Here is a 7,320-nt window from a genome sequence, read left to right as displayed (position 1 = left end):
CACGTGTGGTGGACTTGGGCTTGCCTGCATCCCAGACTCTCTACAAAACTAGGCCACCGTTGGAAACACAAACTCTTAAGCACAAATTAGCTATGTTAGCTCACTAATTTGCCCATTTTTATTCCATGTGTTACTTTTGCATATTTCACGTCCTTCACACAATTAATGTGTTTCTTTAAACATAATTTGAGTATCAATTTCTCATTCCTTATAGCTCCAATTTTGGCTAGCTAATAATCAAAATTATACCCCTTCCTAGAAAGAATAAGAACAAGTTTATGTTGTTACGCGTGTTGTTAGCTTATTTTTTACTGCAAGTTTGATCGGCAAGATGTCTGACAGCATGCTCCAGGATATACTGAGGCATCTTGACCACTGTGAGCAGAACTGTATTTTTGACCAGTTTCTTGTTTCGTCAGAATGATTCCCAAAAGAGTTTCTATACTGGTTCTTTTCGCGTGTATTAGTAAGGAAACCTTATTTAGACTTCTAGAGGTGTTGACTACTATAAAAGCCAATGGCTCCACCCTTAGTAGTCTTGACGCATTCATTCACACTTTTAAGGTTCTTAGACGTGCACGATCGGCGGACCGAAAAACTAATTGTTTGATGTATGTTGTTTAATTCTCTAGACACATTCCAGACATATTGAGTGTTAGAGAGTTGTGTGGGTTATGTGATTTCGTGATTGAAGTTTTTCACGTGCGTTGACATTGAAGAATACCAAACACTGGGAGAATGTTTAAGAGTGGAATTGAGGGGATCTCAGATTCAGGGGGAGCCAGATTTAGAATTGACGGATAGTAATAGGAGAATTAATGGCCTTGAAGCGGGGATCGTTCATATAAATTCATTGTTGTATTATTGACTACTTTTCATATAGTGAATTTTATTTTTACCGGGCACACTGCCCTCCAGAGTAGGTGATGTTGCACCGAGCTAAGTTACCATTCTTTGCGTCATTTACTTTTATGCACTGTGTTTTATATCTATGAATCTATTGCATCGGAACAGATTGTTGCATACATTGGCTCTACATTGTGTGCGACATCTTGCCTCTGACTAAACAAAATTTCAAGTTGAAATTATTTAATTATGTTGAGTGGACCTCACTCAAATAATTGCCAAAAATCACGTTCATATCATAATAAGTACTTTTTATTGTTCAATTTTCTTACTTTATTCCAACATTTTTCCTTGAGATCAAAAGAAGCAATTGTACAGTCGTAGAGTAGGAGGAGTGGTAAGCTGATACTCGTGGCGGCTGTGGCATGGTCCATGAGCGGCAGCACTCCAGTGCGGTGAGAGACGGTGCTAGAATTGAGAATTCATGATTGATTTGTCACCAAATCTTAAATTTTGTGATTGATTTTATTAAAAATATTATAATCGTTACAACTCATTTAGTGATAGATGTATTAAATTTTGTTTAATTGTTGATTTTTGGTAAAGTGTCAACAGATTAATATTATTCATGTCAATATATATCTCAACCAGATCGGGAGAGATTCTCGATAATATAAAGGAAAAAAAAGTCATTTGGCAGTCGTTAATATTTTTTCCCTACGTACCCTGAGGTTGAGATTGTTATCTATGTGCATTCCGAAACCTTCTCTTCATATTTTTAAGAGATAATGGCGGCATTAATACCTAATGTTTTCGCGTGGATACAATTTGGCACCTAATCTTTTTTTTTACGGGAAAAATACCTATTGTATCATTTCAGTATCACTGTTACAGTTTCGCTGTTTAATACTAACAGTTTTCCACGTGGCCTTCATCTGTAGGTGAGTACATTAATTCATTTCAGTTAAATGATATTACTTATTATTTATTATTTACTCTGATATCGGAATAAGAATAAAAACAAGAGAAACACATATTCGTTCGATAGAAAATTCCCAAATCAAAAGCCCTAGTTCTGGTTTTCGTCTTCTTCACAATCCCCTCAATACTGACGCCAGGTTCGACGAAAGCTCGTCTTCATCCTTCGATAGCCGTTGTACGAAGTGCCATCGAGTATTGTCGGGCACACGCTCGCCATCGATGAGTAAGAGATCGCCTTCTCAGGCAAGGTTTCAAGATTTCTGCAAATGTGGCGTGCCATTGGTTGAGCGCACTTCATGGACCGATATGAATCCGGGTAGGAGATTCATTAATTGTTACAAGAAAAAGATCGGTTCCCGTATGATTTTTCATTTAATTTTGTAGTTTAAAATTTTTAGTCTGAGTATTTCTTCTATTTTGTCGGTCAGTCCGAAGGAGGTTGCGAATGCTTTCAGTGGATTGATCCTAAAATTTGCGTCCGATCAAAAGAAGTCATCCCTGGACTCCTTAGGAGGATTAACAAGCTCGCATTTGAGAATCGAAGGATGACAGATGATGATGAAGAGAATCAGTGGAAAATAATGAAGATATGTGGAAACTGGAGTACTGTGTTTTATGTTTTCATGTTTGTTATCATGGCTTTAGTTTTTATTGTAATATTGGTGTAGTGTATGTATGTGTTTTGGCTGGTCATGAGGCTTGTCATCTAGATATTGATCATATTTATGAAGGCTGGTTTTTTTTTTTTTTGTTCTATTATATTGGTCTTGAAATTATTATGGAAACTAACATCAAACCGCAAAGTTGAAAGTGACAATTTCATTACAAATAGAGAAAATTGTTCAACACAAACTACAGTTTGAAACACCACCACAAAATATATATTGAAATAATTATGATACTTAAAACACCACCACAAAATAATTCTGATACTTAAAACAGAGTTGCAAAATAATTATGATACTTAAAACAGCATCCACAATCAGTTTGAAGGTTGAAGTGCCAGACTTGAACAATGTCCTTTCTCTTAAGCAGTTTGTTTCTGCCTCATTTCTTTCCTCTTGATTGTCTCCGGATAAGGATTTGCCTTCACTCGTCTTCCTCTCTTCTTTGTTGGTTTCACCTACAACACAAAATAACATGTTATCATAAATTATCTAAATTGAATGCCTTGTCTAAATTGCAAAACTCGAGATGAATGTACATGAACAGTAGTTCCATCAGGACAAGTAACAATAGAATGCCCTGTCTGTCTGCACTTACTGCAGTGATTTCTTTGGCCTTTTCTAGATTTCTTTGGCCGTCCAGGTAGTGCAATTTCTGGTGGTGGAACAATTGGATGTAGCCCAGGTTCTGGCCAATTATCAGGACTGGTTATGGGCTCTATTATAGCACTGTATGCAGCAGAATAGGCCTGCTTCTTGTACCAGTCATCAACATAATCCATGACATCCAATCCAGTGGACCATATACAGGCTAATGCATGAGGACAAGAATTCCAGATAATTCAAAACTCCTACATGCCCTAGCCCGTAAGTCACTACAAAAGTCTCAGTTCCAAGAAATGTTACCTGAAACTTAGCGTTGCCAGCAAATGTAGATTGGAAATACCTTGCTACTTGCTTTTGCTTCTCTATTATTGCCAACACTCTTTTTCCTATTGGATGCAACTACTTGTCAGCTTCGTTCCTTTTTGAAGCAAACCTACACATTAGCCAGAATATCAGCTTCTCCAACAGAGTGATTATTGGCTTGTCTCTTGCAGGCATTATTGCAGAGTTGAAACTTTCACAAAGATTATTCAAGAGCATATCACATTTGACATGCGTTCTGAAATGTGATTTACTCCATGCCTTTGGATCTTTGTTGAGAAGCCATTGATAAGCTTTGTCCTCTTCTTCTTTCAGCTCATCTATTCTCTTAGTAAACTCAGCAGGTATAGTAGCTCGAGCACAACACCACATCATCTGTTTCAACAACAATCCACCATGGTCCTTTTTGAAGTTTGCGTGTAGATGTCTTACACAGAATCTGAATTCTACTCCAGGGAAAACCTCAGCCAAAGCATTCTCCAACCCCTTTTGCCTGTCACTAATCATAATGAATCCAGTTGTGTTATGAATCTGCAAATCCTCACGTAGCAGCTCCATAAACCATGTCCAGCTAGCAGTGTTTTCCTTCTCAACAACAACAAATGCCACTAGATACTGTGAGTTATTTGCATAATGCCCACAGCGGCCAACAACATCCATTTGCAGTATCCTTTGAGGAAGCAACCATCAAACCCAAGCAGTGGCCTACATCCCTTGTTAAACTCATCCTTACAAGCCTTCGAGCATATATAGACCCTCTCAAAGACTCTTTGATCATGCACAAGATTGATCTTAAGCAGAGCCGTAGTACCTAGCATTCAAGCATATTCAAATATTAATCATGCCCAATAATAAAACCTATATTGATCATGATAATTTAGAATATACTTGCCAGGATTTGTTATTGTGAGTTGTCTACAATAATCATCTAGAATTGCATATTGATCTCTAACAGAGCCTTCCAGTGCGTTTCTAGCTCTCTTCTTAGCTCTATAGAACATTGTCTTGGTCACATTGCTGAACTTTGAAGCACATGCCATTTCCTTGAAGGCTTGGTAATGTAAGTTAGGGTTAAGCCTAAACTGTTCGAGGAAATGTTTGGCTAACCAAGTACTTGTAACATGCTTGTTGTTAAACACAATCCCACAATCATGGATATTTATCAGTGTGTTTATCCTAACAGTTTTCGTGTCTGAATTCATAAGCCTACCATAAAGAACCCACTTGCAACCTTTCCCTTTACATTTTGCTCGTAATCGACTCCCTTCATTGAAAATGTACTGAAATTCTTTATCATTCTTAATGAACTCTTCTCTAAGAATATGTCTCAGATAACCCATCGTTGAAAATTGCATACCTAGTTTGAATTTGAAATCCGCAAGATTTGACTGTGGATTATACTCTCGCTTGCTCTTCTTCGTCGACTGCTCATCATCATCGCTAGACAAACTATCGAGGTCGCTCTCAGACACGAATCCATCAGAGTCGTCGTCCTCGTTGTTGTCGACGTCGTTACAGACGGCGTTCACATCCGACCACCACTTCTGAGGATGAATCGTTTGCTCAGCTTCAAGGTCTTCATACTCGTTGTACTCTTCTTCTTCAAACACGGAATCTTCTTCGCCACCACCCTCGTGCTCTTCATCGATTCGTTCTTCACCCATCTTCTTCGATTTTTTTTTTGTTTGAGCACTCTTTTTATGTCACATTCGATTTGAAAATATAAGTTGTTTCTCATTTTAATTGTTTTTATTTCTTATTTCATTATCAGTTGTTTTTATTTCTTATTTCAATATAAGTAATATCATTTAACTTAAATGAATTAATGTACTCACCTGCAGATGAAGGCCACGTGGAAAACTGTTAGTATTAAACAACGAAACTGTAACGGTGATACTGAAATGATACTATAGGTATTTTTCCCGTAAAAAAAAAAAATTAGGTGTCAAATTGTATCCACGCGAAAACATTAGGTATTAATGTCGTTATTATCTCTCTTTTTAATGAGATATTAAAATCAGACAGATCAGTCAAAAAGTTTCGCTTTGAACGAAACGGTCAACCCTCGAAACCTGAGTTAAACCAAGATGATGATGTGAAATTGAAAAATTAATATAATTAGGCTACAACAATGTGTGGGCACATAATAGTAGTTAAAACTTGAAAGAAATGTGAGGGTATTGGAAGACAGATAAACCTTGCCTAGCTTCCACGAAAACTATATTTTCATTCTGTTATCTTTTTCTGACATCGGATAAGATTGATTAACTATATTATTTCTCCATAATAATAGAGGGACTAGTACACTTGTCCTCGTTACAAATTTGCACGGTATTTTAGTTTAAAATAAGGCTATTGTCACTGCTAGACAAAGACCAATAATTAAAATATCGGTATCCATCGATATCCTATACTCATGTTTTGATTTTATTAATATACCGATTATTGATATACTAATATATTGATAAATATTTTATAATAATTTTAATACCGATTATCGATTATACCGATGATATATCGATTATTGTCTGATATATCGATAAAAATCTTATAACAAACCAATATTATGTATATATATATATATATCATATAATGATATATATATATATATATATAAATTATATTTTAAATATATATAACATATCTATATATTTATATCTATAAATATACTTAATGAATGAATATATACAATTTATTTGAATTTTGAACCACTTGATTTTAACTTGAAGCAAGAGAATGCAAAAATTAAAAAAAAAAAAAAATATATATATATATATATATATATATATATATATATTTGATGTTATTTAGCTAATAAATAAAGTTCACCTTATTGCGAAACTAAAAAATTGAAAAAAAAATCACTCCATATAAACTTACTTGATTTTATGAATTTTCAGAAGCAATAGTTGGTCTTCGTCGGCCCAAGAATTCAAATTTAAATTTTGGACCTGTTTAGGGTAATAATAAGGGAAAATAACACATTTATACCCTGTGTTTTAGTGAAATGTCGAGTTTAACCCTCGGTTTTCAAAAATGTCGAGTTCATACCATCTGTTTAACTAAAATGACGAAATTATACCCTGAAATGAATAACAGCGTCATAAATCTCCCTTTCATTGATATTAACTCTTATATAAGAAAAACCAAATCAAATCTAAATCAGTACCCTAACTTCCAAATTCTCAATTTTGAAATAAAAATAGCCTTAAATTGAAATTAAATAATAAAACTCATACCTCTTAAGAAATGACTTCATTCCGTGTTTGAATTGTAGCTCTAAATCCTGGATTCTCTGTTCGAATATGCGATTTTGATGACTATCAACTATCGATGTTTACCCATTTGCCTCTTTCTGTGTTCTTCACGATTAAGAGATTGTTGTTTATTTTTTAGTTTTTAAATAAATTACATATATGACGCGAATGAATAAAGATAATTAGTGTTTATATATAAATATTATAGTCAACGTCAATGAAAAGTCAATAAAAAGAATATTCGTGACACTGTTGTGTATTTCAGGTTATAATTTTGTCATTTTAGTTAAACAGATGGTATAATTTCGTCATTTTAGTAAAACAGATGGTATGAACTCGACATTTTTGAAAACCGAGGGTTAAACTCGACATTTCACTAAAACACAGGGTATAAATGTGTTATTTTCCCTAATAATAATCGTATTTGACTAATAATGTTTCTATTTTGACTATTATAGTAATTTTTTTTCATAAAAATCGGTATTTGAGGAATAATATATATATATATATATATATATATATATATATATATATATATATATATATATATAAATAACAAGCCCATTTTGTCTCGTCAATCTTACACAACTATAAATAACAAGCTAAGGAATATAAAATCTTTTAGCCAATACGAAAGGCCTATC

This window comes from Urtica dioica, chromosome 3 (genome assembly GCF_054948205.1).
Source record: "Urtica dioica subsp. dioica isolate 48M chromosome 3, U.dioica_male_clone48M_v1_H2, whole genome shotgun sequence".
Classification (NCBI taxonomy): domain Eukaryota; kingdom Viridiplantae; phylum Streptophyta; class Magnoliopsida; order Rosales; family Urticaceae; genus Urtica; species Urtica dioica.
Note: the sequence above shows the minus strand (reverse complement) of the source record.